Here is a 22,376-nt window from a genome sequence, read left to right as displayed (position 1 = left end):
TAAATTTTGCTGTATTATATACTTCTTATTTGGAGATAATGCCCATTCTGCTCTAATTTCAAAATGAGTTAAATCCATTTTTTATCTTATATCCTTATAACCCTGCTGACATAACTGATTCATCAGAATGAATCCTCCGTTTTTCAAATGAAAAACTCAGACAACGGAGAAGTGTAGGTGCCTTTTCCCAAATTCTCAAAGAAAGGGAACTAGTAGAACGAAGGTTGTATATATTTTTAAATCTTATATACCAATTTGCAACAAGCCATGCTTATTGGAGAGAAACTTTCTAATTTTTCTTCATTTATCAGAAGACTGGATAGGCAGTGCTTTGTTCCAAGAGTTTAAAATGAGATGGATGAATATAATTTTCAAGTTCAAGAATGCTTAAAAGTCTATGTAAAGACATTAGTTGTAATTCCTTAGAGATACCGTGTTTCATATTCCTGGTTCCAGAGACTACAGGAGGTGATCACCTATGTGTTATATTGAGTGCCTATAGGATATAAATTTCACAATGTCTTTCATTACAGGTCTTTGTTTATATATCCTGACCATCTCCTATGGAATATAAGCTCATGGGTAGGGGAGCAGGACAGAGAAGATGGTTTTTGTTATTGTTATTTTCCAGTTTTCCTAGCAAGTTAGTTAAATGTTGAGAATATGGATGATAAATAATGTAGAAGCTCTCAGTGATGATTATTTATTGTATAAAACAAATGCACTTATAACATGAGTATTTTGCCATTTTCCCATTAAAGCCATTCTTTCCGATCAGAATGTGAGGCCAAGCAGAGCCAGCCAATCACATGGGGAAGACTACAGGAGTATCGTTTTAATGCATCTGCCTTTGGGTTCATTTCAGTTCTCAGATCTAGGATTTCCATTACTATAACCCACAAAAAGGATGGCACTTTTGTATTATAAAAATGATTTTGAAAATAAAATTAAGAAAGGAGAGAGAGATTAAAGCTCGACTTTTGTTATTGGTTTTATTCTTGAGCTTTTCTCCGGGCACATTGGTGAGGCAGCCTGGTACACGGAAGACACAGCTTGCTCGCCAGCTTGTTTTTCTTCCTCTGTGCTGTCTTGTGAGTAATGGCTGCCCACGGTCAGAAGCAGTTGTCATGACGAACTGAATGATGCCATTTCATAGCCTGGGTTCAGGCACCATCGGGTGTGAAATCTAGGTCACTAGTCATAAACAGCCTCGTCCTAGGAACAAGAGCCTTGCTGGTTGTCATCTGTCTCACACAAAAAGCTCCTCTTGGCACGTGAAATTATTGGCATAAAATTGGGTCAAGTATTAAGTTGAACTATATGAAATTGCTATATTTGACCATTCTTTACCTAAAATGACAATTTCATGTTGTTCAGCTTAACACAAAGTGCAATGAAAGAAATCTGTTGAAATTTTAGACTCATGCACGATAATTTTAAACCTTTTTATTTAAAAAATGCTACCTGGAAAAACACATTCAGTAGTCTGAGAATTTATAGTTAATACCTTTCACTTCTCAAACATCATTATTAATGGCAAAAATGACATAGGAGGGTAGAATCGGATTCTAGGACTTCAGAAAAGAAGGTACGGAAACATCACTAAGCCCTAACTACAGTATGCCAGAAGTCTGTGCAACATAAAATATGCATCAGAAGGAGGAGGAGTGGTGATGGGGAGGAGGGAGGAGGGATGCTTAAGGGTAGGTAAGGCGAATGCCCACAGGGGTGGAGAACGAGGGTCTGCAGGCGCTGGCCTGTCAGACCTGTAGTTGGAGAGGATAGGACTCCAGCCCCTCAAAAGCAGTGATGATAGGAATATGTCTGGGCACCAAGGCCAGCTTACGAGAAGCACAGGTAGGTGTTTGGGGAGAGAGTGGGCACATAAATAGTTTCTGCTTTCCGCTTGTCCCAAAAAAGATGCCTTCACACTCAGACCGCAAAAGATCCTGTTGTTTGCCGATACCAGAAATTACATATCTGAGGGATGAATGTTTTGTGTAGCTATTCATAAAGTAAAATACAAGTATCTAAAAGAAGAATGCATGCCATGCTTGCTAACACTGAAATGTAATCAACTCAATAATGGTTAAACAAACAACGAACAATCTCATCAGACCCTTTGGTGGTTTGGATGTGGGGGCATTACTGAGAAGTGAGCGTCCAGAAGATCAAAGCTCAGGACGATGAGGTGAGAGTGGTGCTCAGGCTTTCCAGTTTTCTTGAAACTGGCTGTGGCTGTTTATGATGCACGAAGATAAAGTTTAATTAATTAAGGCCATAGGGTATCTTAATGACATCATTTTATCGTACTTGTGTTATTAAAACAAACATTATAAGAATAATAAAGCTTTCCCATGGATCTTTTATTTCACATACCTTAATTACATTATTCGAAGTTTATCTAGCTACCTAAAAGCTTCCTGATGGCTTTTTAGCGGGATGTTCTTGAATCTTCTTGATTATTTTCTTTTCTTGGCCCTTCAGGTTGCTTGTGCCACTGCTGTTTTGAAAGCAGAACTTAATAACTGTAGGATTAATAATTACAGAATGGGGCTGTTGAAGGCTTAGTGGCTCGTGCACTATGCTGTGTGTAACTTTGCATTTAGGTAGAGAGGTCTTTTTGACTCTTTGCTAGATCCCAAAGCCTTTCTTGCGCCAGCTTATGGGGGGGAGTCATATGTGGCAGTGGAACTGAACTGAATGTCTCTGGAGCTTCTCCAGTTCAGAAGTGCCTTGGGGGCCTCTGTGGTATAAATGACGCTTCCACAGGTTCAGTGTCCTGAGCTCGCTGTTCTCATTTCTTTTAAAGGACTGTGTTTTTGCCTTGGCAACTCTAACTCGGTTTTCGTAACGGGGATATGGGAAGCATTTAAAACCTTCAGATTAGAAAACCCTGTTGACAGAGGGAACTTCATCTTACCTGGCTTTTGTTTAAGAACGCACCTAATTTAGTTGAGGGTAGTGTTTATTTAGTTTTAAATCATTCTAAAATAAATGTTAAACTCCTTAGATTTCAGGTCTGACTAAGTATTACCCTGTGGCTTCAATCACAGGTCCGCTTCCTTGTCTTGATATCCGCAGCTCTCTTAACAATCGAGTAAGTTCTTTATGGTCGTCGATTTGAATGTTTTTCATTTTTCCCGCTTTTCCCGATGATGCTTCCTCCCCATGAGCTCCGCTACCCAATGCTTACTCTTTTCCTCCCAACCTTAAAATCAAAAGGCGCTCAGAGAGGCCCCCGGCACTCCTGCTCTGCCCTTGCGTTCCCGGGTTCCCAGCGCGCTAGCATTGTTTGAAGCTGGTCTCCCCACAGCGTTTACATCTGCTATAGAAAACAGGAGAATGACGTGAGGGTGGGTCTGCAGGATCATCTAGGTCATCCGCCTGAGAAATTTGATGTTACAGAGCACCCTCGTGGCCCAGGAATTCTGCAAAGTGATAAATGAAATGAATTGGCACGAAGAGGTAAAATGAGGTTATACGCTTAGGCAAGAACAGAGAAAGCCGGAGTCGGTATTGGGGATAAAAGGGCAGATGTTAATCAGGCACTTTCTGGTTAAAAGCAGCTTAAAGAGACTTACCTTATTCTAGTTGAAGATGCTTGAGTTGCTTTTCAGGACGTAAGTAAATTTATGCAGTTCCCTACCCATCAGCTCAACAGGCATTGATTTTTTTCTTTTTCCACAAGTAGGGAGATTGAATTCTGAAGTCTCATGAAAAATACGAACAGTTTACCCTTGGAAAGTAGGGAAATGGCCTTTGGAACTGCCTCTGATGTTGACCAGGGACATTAGAATCTACTAGAGGCTTGTTCCTATTAAAATCAGAAATCTGAAGAAAATTGCAAAAAGAGATCTGTGGTGAAGGTAAACATGGTCTTTGCGGGGATTGACACAGGCCACGCTGAAAATATAAAAATTCCTGAGTATATTTTGCATGTGTCTTCTATAATGTAGTATTAGTCATTTCTCACAGCATTTGAGAACTTAAGTGCTTAGCATGGCACATGGCAAGAATCAATAAATATTTGTTGCTTGGCAGGAAGAGAAACTATTTTCTATTTTATAAGCAAAGTAGGATTTTATGTTAGTGATAATTTTAATGGGAGCACATCCTATTTATAAAATAAATGTAGAATCACATTTGCTTTCACTACACTTGATGATACCAAAAAAAAAAAAAAAGGAAAGAAAATCTTTCTCCAAAGACAGCCAAAGTAGTGTCACCGCCATCTTCAGACTTTAAAAAGTGAATAAAAATGTGAGCGAAGTCAATACGTAGCATGTTTTTTCTTGAAACTGGAAAAGCTTGTACAGGAATATTATCTAGAAGCTCCTTGAAACTTTTAAAAGAGATTTTGAAAATGAAATCAGTTATAGAAATTGGCTTTTTGTGAAATAAGCTATACTTTTCTAAATATGAACATAATGTGAAAGTAAATAAAGTGCAAGCTGCCCATTTCTCATAAGGCTTGCATGTCTTGAGAGATTTTGTTTTTTCTGTTTTTGTTTTTTGAGAGGCCATTTTCCCAGAAGAAGGATGCCTCTTAACAGGACTTTCAGCTCCCACATTAGCAAGAAGTGAGTGCCCATATTAGTGGTCCAACCTCAAACATCTTTTCTGCCATCACAAACAGCAGGAACACAGACAAATGAACAGAAATAGTCTCCAGGCATCTCCTACTAGTTACTGCCTAAGTATTTTATTTTATTTTTATAATCCTCACTCAAGAATATTTTTATTGATTTTAGAGAGATGAAAGGAGAAGGGGGGGAGAGAGACTGAAATATTGAGGTGAGAGAGAAACATCTATTGGTTGCCTTGAGAATGCACCCCAACTGGGGATTAAACCTGTAACCCGGGTGTGTGCCCCGACCAGGGATCAAGCCCACAGCCTTTTGGTGCACAGGGTGATGCTCCAACCAACTGAGCCACCAGACCAGGGCAAGTCACTGCCTAAGTATTTTAAATGTAATATACATTTTTCTGATAAGAAAAGTAATAAATATCAAGACATTTAGAAAATGCAGAAAAGGATTCAAGTTGTCTTTAAATCATTCGTGATCCCACCATCTACCTATTAACGATGTTAACATTTTGGTATATATTCTGGCCTTTGTAAACTCTTCCTGTCTACATGTTTACTCTATGTGTGTGTATTTACAAACCTGTATTATTGCATATTGTGGTTTTACAAACTGTTTTCTTTTTACTTAGTGTCAGAAGCATCTTTGAAACATTCTTCTAAAGCAGTTAAGATTGATATCCTATTATTTGAGGTTTCTGTAAATTTCATGGGCAAATAAATGATGGCATATTGTTTTATTTATAAAATGTTTTTAGAAATATTGAGGAAGGGGGAGGGGAGAGAGAGAGAAAAACATTGATTTCAGTGGGAATCAAACCCACGACCTTTGTGTATCAGGACAACACAGTAACCAACTGATACATTCAGCCAGGGCCTAGTATATTGTTTTAAATTTCATTTCTGTGATTACTGGTGATGTTAAATATTTCTTACATGCTTGTTAGCATTTTCCTTTCTCTTGTGAATTACATATTAACTTTTCTGCTGTTTTCTATTGGGGTGTTCAGTCTTTTTCTTTTATGTATAAAGGACACCTACCTTTTTTGATCCTATGTGTTACAGGCACTTTTCCCATTTTAGCATTTGCAATTAAATATTGTTGTGGATGCTTGTTATTTGTTCATTTAAATCTTTGTTGTTGTTTTGAGAATGGCGATTTCAGAAATCTCCCTATTTCAGAGTTGAATTGGAGATGGTAGTAGGGAGTTCAGTCAGAGCCACACTAAGATGGTTTCAAAGGCCCAGGTGTGACCCATCAACTATAAACTCACAAACTGCAAAGGCCCTGTGAACCCTACGGCCCGAGCTCTGGGCGCACCGCAGCCTCTAAGCTGGACAGGATTAGGCCAGCTCAGACGCACGCAGCCTGCTGCGTCGAACTAGGTCAATCCACTGTGGCTCTGACAGGCTGTGGGGCTATTTTTGTCAGTGTTTCTTCTGCCTATGAAAATTAGAATTGAGAAAAGCTACAGATGCTTCCCATATGGTTGTTATTAGCAAAATTATGTACAGAGGATTTAATTCGAAAAAAGCAAAGTAGGTGCATTCAAATGATTTATTAGAGACAGGAAGAGCTGTGAAGGAGACCTCCAGCTATCACGGCGGCGCACCTTCTGTTTTTCGGAGGCCGCTTCATCTTCTGGTGACCTCTCTCCAGTTCTCGTGATTGCCAAGGAGGAAGCCTCTTTGCTGCTATTCATGATTTTGCCTGCCTCATATTCTAGAACATTATGAAGGACTTGAATGTAATGTTTTTCCCTTTTCTCCCTACTCCCCGCAGAATTATTTTTTCAAATAGGTACCTCTTAGACTTTTGCATACTTTTGTGGTTTCCCACTTACTTAGGTGCACTGAGTAGAGAGCCGTCCAGTTTTCCCTACACCCAGGATTTAGAGAGAGAATTTTCATTCGTGGTGAGCCCTCCTTGTTCTGTGTAGCTGAAGCAGTGAGCAGGCTGTGATGGTTTATCACTCTAATTGGTCCATTAGATGTACTTGGTGTTTCACAGGGTTATTGGAAGAGGAAAAAAGTTCATCCGCAACAGACTTGTGGAGCCTACTAATGGAGTTTCATATCTATTTTTGCCATCTGTAAAAATGCATGATGGACTCATATTTTAAAGAATAAAAAAAGTCAGGACTAAACATTAACTCATGAAATTCAGTTACCTTCTATTAAGGCAATCAGGTGACTTCTAAATTTGATTTCCCCTAAATTTCCGATCAATATGCTTATCCCAGCACATTTGATCTACAAAGAGAATTTACTGCTACATTTATGTGCATTTTATGAGCAGTGCCATGGTGAAACTATTACCATTTAAGGTTTTGTTTTGTTTTACAGAGAAGTCTGCAATAACATAATTTGTAAATATACTGTAATGACATTTGTAAAGTGTACGAGGTCTGTCCAGAAAGTATCTAGCCATGAACTATGAAAAATAGAGACATTTATTGAAGAAGCTATGAGATACAAGAAACATTGTACATAGGGCAGCTCGGCCCCCTTCAAGGCACCTTGAAGGCACCTTGGAACCCCACACAGTTCTCCCAGTGCATCTTCCATTATTCAAAACACTCAGCAAAATCCTTTGTTGGACTCACCATCAGCAGCCCTGTCATATTTTCCTGAACTTAATCAATGGTCAGAAATCTCTTTCTTTTCATAGGTGATATTAGTTTTGGAAAAGCCAGAAGTCACAGGGCACCAAATCTGGGCTGTAGGAAGGCTAAGTCACCTGTTTCACCAAAAAACTCTGCACAAGACATGATGCATGATCAGGCGTGTTGTGGTGATGAAGCTGCCAATCACCAATTGCCCATAGCTGCAGCCATTTTTGTCATACCGCATCTCTCAACTGATGAAGAACCTTGAGGTAGTACTCCTTATTAATTGTTTGGCCTAGAGCAGCATACTGGTGATGGACAACACCTTCCCGATCAAAAAACACAGTTAACATTGTCTTGATCTTGCTGCAACTTTGCTGTACCTTCTCTGGGTGTGGAGAACCAGGCAACTTCCATTGGGACAACTGGGCCTTCGTTTCTGGATCATAGCCGTAGACCCACCATTCATCTCCGTTTATGACCTTCTTAAGGAAATCTGGTTCCTTGGTAGCAGTTTGAATCAGGTCATTAGCAACTGCAGCACAATGTTCCTTCTGCTCTGGGAGCAGAAGCCATGGAACGAATTTTGCCACAACACATTTCATGCCAAGATTTTGTGTCAAAATGTCAGAAGCAGTAGTTTTTGGAATCCCCAGATCAGCCTCTAGGTCTCTCGCTGTCAGTCACTGATCTTTGTTGATTGTGGCGCATACCCATTCAACATTCTCAGGTGTTCTGCTTGTTGCAGGTCTTCCAGAACTTGGGTCTCTTTCAAGAGGTTCTTGACCATTTTTGATGTGTTCGTGCCACATTTTTATTTGCGCTGCACTCATTGCATCGCCCCTGAAAGCCTTTTGAATCATCCAAATAGTTTCTTCAGAGGGATGTTCACGCTTAATGTAAAATTTGATGCAGATTCATTGCTCTGCTTGCTCGGTCATTTTGAATGTGACAGCCACACAGTACACATGCTCACTAAATAGTGTCTGCTGCCCTCACTGATTAGTACAGTGAAGTCATCATGGTTCACACATGCACATTCCAGTCCGCTCTCCTTGGCTGCCAAGTTACATCAATGTCATGCCAACTGTTCTCATTATATTAACAATGGCTGGACATCTTCCAGACAGACCTCGTATACCCCAGATTAATAAGCAAACAAAAGTCCTCAGTCAAGTAAGTTTGGGAAACCCTTATTAAATTGCTTATTTTACCACAGGATTCCCTAAAACATTTAATATATAATTATTGTGTTATAATTTCTCAAAAGAGGAGATACAATTTACACCATTTTCCAAATGCACGTACCATCAGAGCCCTGCTTTTTGGGGAGCATCACTTGGAGTGCACTCTTGGTAGGTCCGAGGCCACAGTGCAAGCTTTTGAGTAAGTGATCAAGAATATCATGTGATTCACAGGCTAGAACCATTTAACATGGTTAAATTTCTTTATTTCCCATTAGGTATAGTTATATAAAATCTTTACTTAAGCAAACATGTACACAAAATATAGCCTAAATAGGTTAAAAAGATGCCTTCTTAACCCAAGTGTTTCTTTGTTCATGTTATTGGTAAATAAAACTGAGGAATTTGGTCTCAGATTTGATAATTTGGGTGATAAAGAAAGCATTAAAAAATTAAGTCCATATCTATCAGAATGACCATTTTTGGGAAGAGGAAGAAATGGAGAGAAATGAGATTCTCCTATTACAAATGGTTCTGACTCATGGTGCATCCTTTTAGGGCCAACTAAAGTATCTTTTACTCCCTCCTTCAAAGTCATGATGTTTTTAGTCCTTTGATGAGGAAGTCTTAGTTACTTTTTATTTTCCTTTAGGGTAAAAGTATGAAATACATATTTCATATTTCAAATATATATATATATATATATATATATATATATATATATATATAGTTTTATGTTTAACAATAGTGCCAGTTTTTAAAATGGGTTGAGCTACTGAATGTCAGGTCTGTCCTGTTCCCTGGAGGGAAATGCTGACTTACTATGTGGAGGGACAGGGCTTAACGTGAGCTAAGAATAAGAATCTCAAGCCCAACCCTGGCCAGTGAGGCTCAGCTGGCTGGAACGTACTCCCATGCATTGAAAGGTTGCCAGTTCAATTCCAGGTCAGGGCACACACCCAGGTTGCAGGTTCAATCCCTGGTTGGGGCACGTACGAGGGGGCAACTGATTGGTGTTTCTCTCTGACATTGATGTTTCTCTTTATCTCATTCTTCCTCTCTCTCTAAAATCAATAAACATCTATTTAAAAAAAAAAAAGAATCTTAAGTCCAGTGGTGGATAGGATAGGGAAATTGCCCTCTAAACTCTCAAGCTTATTCCCTGCTGCTCCAGATAAAACAGATTCCTCTTCCCTTTGGCACACAGGGACATCTAGTTTTACCCTCAAATTACTCTTTGCTCAATTTTATATTTATTTTTTGGCTAGTTTAAACACATTTTATTAAAATTAAGCATATTTTGGAAATCTTTTTCCATCTGGTCAAATGAAATTGATATTTTTTTCTTCTGAAAAAGAAAGGTTAAAAAATATCTGAAGGTGGACCACTATGTAAAGGAATAGATTTTTATATTTCCTAATGCATTTATAGCAAAAGAGTTGTAATTAATATGGAGAAGCGACTAAGTAAGATGCTTGCTTTTCTGTCAGAGCTTACACTTTTTTTTATTGATTTGAGAGAGAGGAAGAGAGAAACATTGACCTGTTTTTGCACCCACTATGCATTCATTGGTTGATTCTTATATGTGCCCTGATGGGGGATCGAACCTGCAACTTTGGCATATCAGGCTAACTCTAACCAATTAAGCCACCAGGCCAGGCCTACAGCTTACAATTTTATTTGTAAGAAAATATGTGATAGTATATTTTTGGAAAATTTTTTATTTTTGTGTTTTACATTCATTTTAGTTTTCCAATTTTAATTAATATTTCTGGGAGTGTAAAGGAGTCAAAAGTGCCATTGTTTTTTTTTTTTTCAAACATCAATAATGAATAGGGATTTGATAACCTACTTTTAATTTTTTTTCACGGAGTGTCAGACCTACAAAAAAGCCAAAATAGTGTAAAAACAGTACAAAGAATTCCCGTATGCCCTTCACCCAGATTCTTCAGGTGTTAACGTGTGGGAAGTTTTATTTCGAATTCTCTCTCTCCTTAAAACAAGCTCAGCCTTCTGTGTAACTATATTACATTGATCCAAATTAAGAACTTACCTCTGATACAATGCTGCTGTCTAATCATGACAGTTATTTCGTAGGCTGCCCCACAATTTGGGTTTTCCCTATGTTTCCTCATGATAAGATTCAGGTTATATATTTTTGGCAGGAATGCCATAGAAGTGCTATTTTCTCCCTAGTGTCACATATCTGGAGGCACACGCTGATTTGTCCCAATCCTGGTGATGTCCTCCTTCAGTCTGCTAGGTTTCTCCACTATCATATTAATAATTTTTGCTTTGTAATTAATAAATATCTCACTATATAAATATTCCTTTCCTTAATATTCACTCATTGGTTTTAGCATCAATTATTCTTGCCTGAATTGATTAGTATTATGTCGGTTACCAAACAGTGGTTTTCTAATGCATTGTTCACTCTCCATTTATTAGCTGGCTCTCTACTCTAAGGAAGAGCTTTTCGTTGTCTTGTATTTGTTTATATTAGTGTGGACTATGGATTATAATGCTTTTCTCTAATCCTTACTTATTTTGATGCTCAAGTGGTCCCAGATTTGGCCAGTGGGATCCCATGTCCTGTTGACGTGTCTCCGTCGTTCTTTGAGTACAACCTCACTTTCTGACAGCCTTGCAACCAGCCAGTTCTTCAAGGGGCCCTGTTTCCTGTTAGTAGAGAATCACATTTTAAATCCAAGACCTGGGTGCTAGCTGTATTCACTGCTGTAGGAGTACCATTGCCTCTAGCCCTGTCCTTAGGCAGAGCTAAGAAATAGGTATGTGAAAACATATGTATGTATGTATACGTGTGTATATGGGTATGTATGTGTATGTATACACATACATATAGTATATATACACACATGCCCCCCGATAGATGTATATATACACTTAGTGGCCTTTGTTTTTACAGTAACTGATTCCTTTGCTATACTGTGAAAGTAGCACTAGATTAGGATTTATTGATCAGCAATTGTAGATTCTGTTCGTCCATTCTCTAGTCATAAAAACTTGGGGAAATCTCTTACATCCTTTACTCCAGCTTCTTCCATGTTAAAAGTGGGAAATAAAGGGGATTTTAAAGAAACTATTTCTGAAATTCCATGATTCTACGAATTAAACTTTTAAAGATACAATATTTTTATAAAGTTTTCAGGGACTCAGAAGAGTACCTTAAGAAGAACTTCAAGGCCACAGAATCATTAGAATTTAGAACAAGAAGCTACCTTAGAAATTATGCACTTCAGTCCTCATTTCACAGTGAGATAAGCCAGGGCACCTACAGTGATCGGGCTGTTACATGTCTGTACTAACATGGTAGCTGCGAAGCCACATGAGGTTATTGAGCACTTAGTGAGACTGAGGACCTGAATTTTAATTTAATTTAATTTAAATAGTCACATGTGGCTGGTGGCTACTGTAATAGACCTCACAGCTTTAGAGAGTAAATGACTTGCTCCATGTCACACAGATACTACTGGCAGAAGCAAAGGAAGATCCCTTTTGATAGTGTATATTTGATTAAGTTAAGTGAACCACCTTTATTCCTTTCATAGTAGGTAAGTATAATTTTTTATACTAGAACTTCAAGCACAATAATTTTGTATTAGATTATTTAAATCCCAGGAACTTGACCATGATGGTCTATAGCAGTATAAACTGCTATTTATTATTATATTTAAGAGAAAATGTAAAGACCCACAGCAAATCAAGAAAGCTGATCTGCTTTCAGTAAGTAATAGTAACTAATAGCTATAATTTGAGTGCTTATTCTATATAACTATTTTCAATAGAAATGTTTTTGTTAAAGAGTCTAAAGGGCTATTAACAACACTTATCCTAAAATGGTAATATTTTCTCCAAAAAATGTTAATCCCCTTGTAAGTTAAATTCCATTACTTATGTTTATAACCTTTTATACATGCTATACCAAGATTTGTGTTTGTTTTTATTGAGGATGTGCAGTGCCATTAGGTAGTATATTTCATACAGTGTTGATGAGAGAGGAAATTGCTAACAACTTTCAGGAAATTATTTTTGGTGCTAGGTATCAAAGTCTTAAAACTTCCTACCGTTGACCTAGTAATTTCCCTTTAAATCTAATCTACAGTTAAAACTTTATGGGTAAAGGTATAATGAAAAATTGGAATAACTTGAATATGCAAAAAGGTGAAAATAAGCATATTTGGTAAATCTATGAAGAGCTTTTATTGACATGGAAAATAATTATTGAAATGTTAGATTTAAGTGCAGTATAAAAAGCAATAGAAGCAGAATAGTTTAAAGTATGTAAAGTATAGAGAAATAGTGTGATAGCATCTCTGCTTATCACATTGACACAGATTTTACCTTTTTATATATCTTCTAAATACAGTCTTCTCTTCACACCGGTTTGGTCTTCCATCAGCTCTGCCTGAAATGTACAACCAAATGCCTAGGGGTCATGTTTGATTCAAGCCACTCTGTTCCCCCACATCCAAACCATCAAAAAGCCCTATTGGCACTCCCTCCAAAGTACATTACGTCTGTCTGCTTATGTCCGTCTCTACTACTGTTCCTGGTCCAACCCACATCTCCTGTCCCCAGATTACAACATTAGTGTCTGAACTGGTCTCTGCTTCGACAGTTGGTTTCTCCATGTTCACCTCAATCCCTAGCCAGTCTCTACCCAGCAGCCACAGTGAACTTTTAAAGTTGTAGGTCAGACCCTGCACTTCTCTGCTTAAAACTTTTCACTTTCCAATGGCTTCCCACTGAGTCTAGTATGAAGTCTTTACTATGGACTCCAGCTCCTTTTATTCTCTTTCATTCTGCTACTCTGGCCTTAGGATCTTTGCACTTACTGTCTCCTCAGTCTGTGTCTGAAACATTCTTTCCTTGGTCTTGGAATGACCGGGTCCCTCTTAACCTGCACTGTTATTTCTTCAGAGAGGTCTTCCCTGTTCCCCGCTGCCTAACATATCCTACCCCAACCCCCAGTACTGTTTTCTTCATAACAGTGACTTTATTTATTAGTCTATTCTCTCATACATTATCTGTCTACATCTACTGGATGGAAGGGCCTTGAAGAACAATGCCTGTCACACAACAGGCACTTGGGAAATAAATGTGAACAATTGACAAGTCACCACTATTAATGGGAGGCAATGCAAAGGGCTCCCTTCGGTGAAATAGATCATTTATATATTTAAAAAACATTTTTAAAGGTCTCTAATCAAAGATTTGGCAATCTACTCTAGGAATCTATCCTTTAGATATTGATAAGATTTATACAACTCTATAGGCAGCTCATTTATAATATTGAAAAATGGTAAACCTTAAGTTTGGGAATCTTCTACATAAACCATGGTGTTTCTATACAATTTAGTACAACAATTAATAAATGTGTTTTAGAAACATAGTTCTTGACTTGATAAAATATTCAGAATATAAAGTAGATTCCAAAATGGCATTACATGAAGATCTCATTTTTTATATTACATAGAGAGACATATAATTTGGAAAAATTTATAAGAGCAGATACTCAAATATTTATGGCGGTTATTTCTGAATTTTGAGGTTGTAGCTTATTTTAAATACTTTGTGCTTATATTTTCTACACTTAATACTTATTGTCTAATTTATAATCTTTTGAAATGTATACCCCAATACCACTAAAAATTGGCCCATATACCAGAGGCTAGGTCATTGCAATGTATTGTTTCCTGAGCTTCAGCCACCCCCATAGCCTTTCAGGAGACAGATGAGTGTGGTGACTCCCCACAATGGTGACGCTGTTACAGAGGTGTAAGTGCTGTGCTTGTGGCATAAGAAGAGGACAAGCACTGCTGTTCAGGAGAATCGAGACGGACTTTATGGAGGATATTTGCCTTGGTTCTTGAAGTATTTGGAAGACTTGACAGATATGATTAAAGAGACATTTCACATGGAAAGAAGAGCAGAAATAAAAGAAAGGAAGGGAAGGATGAAGGGGAGGAGAGGGAAAGAAAAGGAAACCATGAGGCAAATTAAAGGAATAGCCAATGCTTCCCTTCTGTAAACACACGGGATAAATTGGGGGCGTGGTGGGAAGGAAATCTCACAGTAGGCGGACGCACATTGCAGTGGCCTTACTTTGGCAGGTACTTGGAAGACATGGCGGGTGTCTGAGCAGGGGAGTCATGATCCTCGGCACTGGTTTTTAAGGCAACCAACCTGACAGGTAGGATAGAAGGGCAGCGGTGAAGCCATTTTGGAGGCTAAAGGTAGAAACAAAGCAGTGCTGCTGGTTTGAGCCTAGGCTGCTTGCCCAATGTGTCCGGTAGGCGGCCAAACCCTATTCTGTTTAATAGCAGAGGACCCTACAATACCTGAATGCTCTTGCTCCCTCGTGTTGTGCCACACTGCCATAAATCCCTGATAGTCTGGTCACACTTGTAAATTAGGTTATAAGGATTTGTACTTTGGATATATTACACGTGATGTTTTTATTTCCCTTCGTTCCCTGACTTCATTATGACATTATTGGCTGCTACTCACTGAGGACATTGTCAGGTCTAGGACTAGTGAGTGGGAGAGAAAAACGTGAATTTCCATAGCCTGGGATATACAGAAAAAGAAACATCCTGTCGTATTTACATCAAAGATGTAAGACGTTTTGTACAAGGGTTTCTTACATATCTAGATAATATATTTTGATTCTGTGAAGTAAGCTATGCATTTTAGCTGAAGGTAAATACCTGGAAGATGGCATTGGTTTGGTTTGAGGAAATTAACAAATGCCCATTTTGAAACCAGGTCAAGTTCCTTATTTTAATTTCTGGTCTAACTCGGGACTCCAGCTGTCATGCTCTCCATTAATCCTTCCTGTTAGTGAAATCCCCTCTGAAATGCATTGTTATTTACTTGCAGGAATGAACTACAAAGGATGGAGAGTTTAAGTAACACTTGGTTATAAGTCCCAGGTGGAAGTGAATATTTACGCCTTTGAGAAATTACACACACACTCACTCACTCACTCACTCACACACTTAGAGAGTATTTTCACAGAAATTCTTGCCATTGAAAGAAGTGATTAACCTTTTCTAATAGTTTTAGTCTCAGTAATCCAGCCTGGACAGCTTGACTTTGCTGAAATGTTTAGCAAGAAATATTGCTTCAAGCATAAAAAATTTTTTAATAACTTCACTGTAATTATCCCTAAACTAGTGTGCCTCGCAACAAGGCCCACAGGAAAGCTGGCTGTAGCTGGTGATATGCAAAGAGTAGTGTGAGAATATTGAGAAGTTTTGATTCTGGGCATAGTGAAAAGGTATTGAGGTTAAATAAACGGATCTCTTATCATTCGGTAAAAAGTATAGTTTTGGCCACTCCTATGATGTTCAGGCAGGAAGGAAAACTGTTTCTGCAATTTGGGGCTGCTATAAAAAATTCCAGGGTAATGTAAATGTGGATTTCGAGAAGCATACAAGCAGGTTGTACTTACTCTCCTTAAAAAAACGGTCATGTGTGGAGGTCATTTTTAACTGAGTTTCTCATAAATCATCAGCACTTGTAGCTTCTGCCACTGCCCAAGGTGCTATAACACGGGGCTGAAAAAGTAGACCCTTCCTTTTCCAGCATCTCAAAGATTGTGGCCTCTGGGGACTCCCTGAGGAAACAGAGAATGGGTTAAGATAATTATCAGGAAGGTAAGTAAAAGAGAGTGTTGGGTGCATTGTGAAGGTTGAATATAAACAAATACCCTTGAAAGCTGCCCTCACAGCTTTTGGAATGCAGAAGAAATGGAAAAGTCAAGAAGATGAAGGAGGGGATCTGGAGAAAATGATACATTGGGGATTGGAAGTCATATGTCATCAAGTAAGACCCACCATGATCAAAACCAGTTTGCAGCAGGTACAAAGCTGAGTAAACTGGGTCTTTTAATTCATTCCGTATACCAAATCTGTATGTTTTTTAGCTGTTAAATTTTTCAGCAAAAACATCTTCCTTTATAAAATGAACTCCTCCTGCTTTTACTTTTCCAGAGCTATAAATAAAACATAAGTGAACTCTATCTCTCAGCATTTGCCTTTTAAAATAGCAATTGCCATGATCCCAGCACTTTATATTCAGTAAACACTAAATTCTACCAAACACCAAGACTTCAAACTGTACCATTTTGATAACTGTGGTAATCAAATCTAGAATATGTGATTCTTTTTGTGTAAAATACTTGAAAGTCTTCAGGAAAATATTTTGAATTCCTATAAATAATGAGAAAACACATTAAGTGCAGTGTCTTTTCTAGTTTAAGGACTTAGCCTGCCCATGTTCTATCAGTTATTTGTAAAACAACTAGCTCTTCATCTATGTATTTATATATTCATTTATATATTTGTTATTACATATACACACATCCCTCCCCCTCTGTTTTCTGAGGAATGCTAAGCAATGCTGGATCACACAATTTCCTGTGGAATAAACCTTGTTTAAAAAAAAACAAGCAGAAACACTCCAAGATATCTCATAATCTCACAGAATTCTTGCTGCAGTTTCAAAGTTCCTGTTTTATAGGAACTAATTTCTCTGTTAGTAGCCCAAAGTTAAGAGGGAACAATAAGAAAGAAAAAAAAATAAAAAACAAGGAAGAAGCAGGGTGACAAATTAGCAGATTTGATGAGGGAGAAAACACTAAAGGATGTGAGCCTCTTCCACGTGTTCCTGTGTCAAGACAAGGCGCTCCGCAGTTTTAACGACAGCAGTGGGACTTAGGGCGGAGCCAGGAGCTGGTGAGTCATCCTCTGGACCACAGAGCAGTTTGAGGAGGCCTCTGAGAAAGGCAGGTAGGCGGTAAAATGAATGAGCATAAAAGAACCAAAGAAGGTGGAGTGCTCAGAGTTCTCCTAAAACTGCTCTATAGTCAAGTTCGTAACTCACCAAGTCCCCTTACAAAATATTTGCCATATTTTATATTTGTTAGAGGTCCTTATGTAATATAGACTTTAAAAATTCTTTCTTACTCTTAATTTCTTGGGATTTCTGTATTTATTACTTTTTTAAAACTTACAATATTTTAAGAGTGATTTCCATGTCCTGAAATCTGAATTATAAACTAAACTTTCTGCTCTCTGCCAGTATTCTACATTGATATAGTTTTGCTGTGTGCTAAAAATGAAACCAAAATTGGACTGACACACTGAGACCTTAATCTTGAGAAAACAACAACTACGTGTGGTGTTGGGAATGCGCCTCTCTCTGATAGTTACTGTTCCCATACAGTGTCAGATGACGCATCATTGATGGTACCCACTGCTCCATGAGCCGGAACAGAGGCATCTCCTTGAGCCACTTGTCACATACAAAACCCTTTATTCTCGTTCCTCTCTTGCTAGCATTCAGCTGTTTTTCTGATGAATACACCCCCAGTTAGTTACAAAGTGTTGTTCCTAAGGGAAGAGTGGTACACTGTCTCCACACAATGTTATGTCCTGTCTTTCCCTGCCTGTGTTCTGTCCTTGCGGTACCAGTCATTTCTCATTGGCAGGCGACTCTGGCCTGATGCTTCCTGGGCTCGCGGAAGTTAGAGGGCAGATAGAATCTGCCACTTAACTAGCTTCAACAAGTTATTCTACTCTGTATATCTGAGTTTTCTCATCTATAAAATTGGCATGACAATAGGGTCATAGTGAGATTAGACCAGTTCATATGTCTAGGCCCTTAGAAGAATGTCTGACACATAAGAGGCAATCAATACGTTTAATTATGTTATTTGTATCATTTCCAATGGTGTGGGAGGAGGAATTTACACTTGGGAAGGCAGAGTTTTCCTCCATTAGCCCTTCTCCTTTCCATCTATAAATCTCAGTGATGCACACTGCTGGGCGCGGCAGCAGGGGGAGGCGCCCCTGTGGGGGCTTCCCGAGAAGTTGATGGGAAGTAGAGATAATAAGGCTTATGGAAGTCAGCCAGGTGAAGGGAGATGGTTCTTCAAGTGGCAGCTTGTACAGTACTGATAGTAAGAGAAAAACAGCTCAGGGGAATGCAGCTGAAGGCAGCTGTGTACAAGGCTAGACAGGGGAGTGCCAAGTAGGCAAGCAGCTGGTGGTGTCACTCAAGTGGTAAGAAAAGCCACCGTGGAAAAGTCATGAGGAGCAGGTACGTCATGCTACGGGGGCTGGAGTGTACCCCAAGGAAAACTGAGGTATTCAAAGAAGCTATTGGATCATATTTGCATTCTGGAGACACGAATTTCATAGCTGTGTTGACCTCCCTATTTTGGAGGGTCAAGATTTGGAAGGCTGTAGACCAGTTAGGAACCTCAAAAAACACCTTTGTGTCCCACCAAAACTGGGTGTTTCTGATCTTCAGTGAACTGGAAGATAGAAAACTGATCTAGTTACATTTGAGTCTGAAGAATATAGAGATTCTGAAGTAAAGTATGGAATGAATGTTGTTGTTTTTTTTTTAATTTGCTAATGTAAGTTACCTTTTCCTTTCTTGATAAATCCATGGTTCCTGTCTTTGTTCTGTTTAAATAAACTATCAGATCACTTAAAGTATCAGTCCAAACATTTTGGTGCCCAGATGAATATATGGGTGGGAATTATGGAAATAAGTCAATATGTTAATAACATGCCTCAAACATTCCTAAAATCAATAGCCAACATGTTCCTAATTTAAGTGTTTATGCAGTCTCACGGGCTTGGTTACTTTGATTGGCTGGAATTGGGAAACGCTTCCACATCTTCAGACATTTAGGCAATATCTGAGGACGTCCCAGTTACAGAACGAAATGTGCGCACAGAGAAGTACGTCCCACTTTGACCAGCCTTTCCTGTAGAAGCAGTCCCACATCCCTCTTAGCAACACTAAGGTCAGCTGGGAAAAACAACAACGACAACAACAACAACAAACAGTAGAACAGTGCCGCAGTTGAAAGGAGGTGGGCAAAGTGCTTATTTCCCCCACTCCAGCCCTGCTTGGAGGGGCAGCAGTGGGGAAATGTCACCATGGATTGGGAGACGCTAGAGCTGTGACTCTTTTTTTTTTTCTTAACCAGAAGTAAGTTTGCCTCCTAGGGGACATTTGGCAATGTCTGAAGACATTTTTCGATGGACTCAATTCTGGGGAGGAGTGTATGTGGCCCGGTGCTATTAGGCCGGGCGGGTGAGGCCAGGGATGCTGCTACATTTCTACAATGCACGCAAAGCCGCTCCCTCCCCGGCCACCCTCAGTGAGGAATCATCTGGCCCAAAATGTCAGCAGTACCAAGGTTGGAAGCCTGCACTGGAAATATTGTCTATATTTATTCAGGCTACTTTGGAAAATGGAAGCAACCAGTTAAGGGGAGTGATGGTGCTTAGGCAGGTGAGACACTGGGCGCCTGGAGGTGTTGAGATGGTGCTGGATTCCACTGGCTCCTACTAGGTAGTCCAAGGGCATTAAAAAGGTTCATTGCCAAGTCCAGTGGGTACTGGACCTTCCTACATCTTAGATATCCTTGTGTCCAGTTTCTTTACTGGTCCAGTAAAGTCCTACTACTCAGAGAGTCTGGAAAGGATTTACTTTCTTCTAAATATCTAATTTTCTTTTCCAAAGTAGGCCCACTGCTCACCCAAACTCATTAAGTTAATTGGTTTTAATAAAAGTATTCTGGCCGCCATGTCACATGTTTTTAAATTCCTTAAGGACACAATGAGGACTGGACATGATCCGTCTTTTGTTTCCTCTCTGTGCCTTTCCCTAAACAAAAAGTCCTTTTAAAGGCAAGCCTAAGGGAAAGTTGTGATAGAAATGTTGAATTCAAAGTTTAGAATGCAATTTATCATGGACCGAAAAAAGATAAATTCTGAAGACTTATGCTTACTTTATCTAGAAATAATTTCTAAAATTTAAATGTTTATATTCATTGATTTTTCCTCTCCTCTTTGAAGACCTTCAGAGTTTTTCAACCCTTGCTAAATAAAGCAAGTCAATCTTCTGGACCTTTTGAAGGGCAGTGAGACTTCATTTCATGCATTTTTTTCCTACAGCTCGATGTCTGTTCTCGGTGGAGGGAGATAAAGAACAGAGGTCTCTCTGCTTGACTAATTCTCAATGATCGCCTTTTTCAGATGCTTTTGGTATGGGAACAAAATCAGCCATAATCTTCAGGGTTTTAAATGTCATTTTTAATACATCAGGAAACTAAAAGGCAGAAGGGTCCAGGAAAAGAGCAAATAACATTTAGATGATTTTGGTAAGCAATTAAGTTTTTAATCTAGGTTTAATGCACATCCTGTTTGGGGCCCCAGCTGAGTTTGAGTCCCTGAGATTGAACTGATGTGTAGCAACCATTTCTTAACCATGGAAGGCCTCCCCTACTCCCAGCCCACACCCGTTTGAGCTTCACTGGCTCTTTTGAACGGAAGCCTTTCTCCGTTTTTCCTTGGTTCAGTGAACAAGATTACTGTTTAAAAAACAGTGGCTGTAGAGTTGTGTGTCTCATCACCCTTTGCCCATCTCCTGAGTGTACCTCGCGCTGTGTGAGAGAAGACTTAGGATAGTTAAACGGCCTTTCCCCTGAGTCTTTGGTCTTTGCCTGGCTGAGGAACCCAAAGCAAGAGGGAAACATGCAGATATGTGGCAGCGTATTGAAGAAAGAAGGATTTTAGGATGGAAGACCCTAAGCTGGACTGTAAGTTCTTGGGCTCAAAATGTGTATTGAAACTCTTAATAAGGAAATGCGGGAATTAGGAACTCCAACCAGCTTTAACAAATTAACACTTTCAACAGGTGAAACTACAAAGGTGGAATTTTTTTTAATAGATCCTTTGTTTGAGGGATAAAAAGCAACCTTGCTGGTTTTTAATGTTCTTGGAAAAGAGAGTGGGAGTTTTAATTAGATAAAACACTCTGTTCGGTTCTATAGATGATGAATTCATTCTTTTGTCTTCACTGTCTTGGATCCTCTATGAAAATTAAAGGCAAACCATCATTATTCTTTGTTTTTCATGTTCCTTCTTTTGGCAAAAGAAAAAGAAAGAAAGAAAATTCTTAAAAACTGCTAGAGTCTCCTTAAAGAAAGTACTAGGTTGAGGCAGTGGAAAGCTACACACACAATTATGCTGCTGTTCAAAGAAAAATGTTAGTACTTAATTTATTGATGATTTCTTAATGCTTCTAATGTTGGTATCTGGATCAGATCAGGAAGATTTTGAAAAATATTTCCTTTCCTATTTAGAGGAGTCGATCTGGGGAGTGCCGTTTTTTTTTCCTACGTTTTTTGCTCATTAAAAAGAAAGGTAATATTTTTCTTGCCTACCTCTTGGTTTTTTATGTAGTTTTGTTTTTGTTTGTGTGTCTTCACCAGAAACATTGCCTGCATGTTTCTCGTGTAGCTTTGCTCGCCAGAACGCTTCCACTTTCGTGGCATGTGACAGTGAGTCACCTGTGGGCTTTACAGAGAAAACTGCAGTCACTGGAATCTTATGTACTTCCGTCTGGTGAGGTATTTTTAATCACCTTTCTTTGTTTATTTTTTTGAAATTTTAATCGCCTTTTAAGAATAATAAAGGCATTTTATTTAATAAATTACTTGCCCTTTTATTTTCCTCTCTTAAATTTTCTTTTTTTTAGTTGTTCTGCTACAGTTGTCCCAATTTCCCCCGTGCTCTCCCCGGCCCTGCCCCCCCCCCCCCCCGCTCCCACAGTCAGTCCCCACCCTGTTGTGCATGTCCATGGCTCATTCATACTTGTTTTTTAACTTGCCCTTTTAAAATATTACTATCTTCATTTTCATAGATAATATTTTCAAATTTTATAATAAAAACACATCTGATCTAGGAACGAAATATGTGTTATATGTAATGTGAGTATCTAGTAACCAGCCATTGGGAGATGGATGTTAGTGTTGATAAGGGGTTTGCTTTTGGTATGACTACGAAGCATAAAGTCAGACTGGCGTATCAGAAATATCTTTGGAACTGCACATGAGTCCGCCTTTTAGCTCTGACACTAGTTCTGTGACTGTAGACAAGTTAT

General features: G+C 38.9%; 1 protein-coding gene across 3 annotated transcripts in view; it reads left to right on the top strand.

The window, feature by feature from the left end:
* MAP7 (microtubule associated protein 7) overlaps positions 1–22,376 on the top strand; it is a 159,643-nt gene that overhangs the window by 46,435 nt on the left and 90,832 nt on the right. The window lies entirely within an intron of this gene.

The sequence above is a fragment of the Pteronotus mesoamericanus genome, unplaced genomic scaffold (genome assembly GCF_021234165.1).
Source record: "Pteronotus mesoamericanus isolate MK-2021 breed Mesoamerican mustached bat unplaced genomic scaffold, CSHL_Meso_final contig_20, whole genome shotgun sequence".
Lineage (NCBI taxonomy): Eukaryota > Metazoa > Chordata > Mammalia > Chiroptera > Mormoopidae > Pteronotus > Pteronotus mesoamericanus.
The sequence above is the reverse complement of the archived record's forward strand: the minus strand, read 5'-3'. Positions and strand labels throughout refer to the sequence as shown.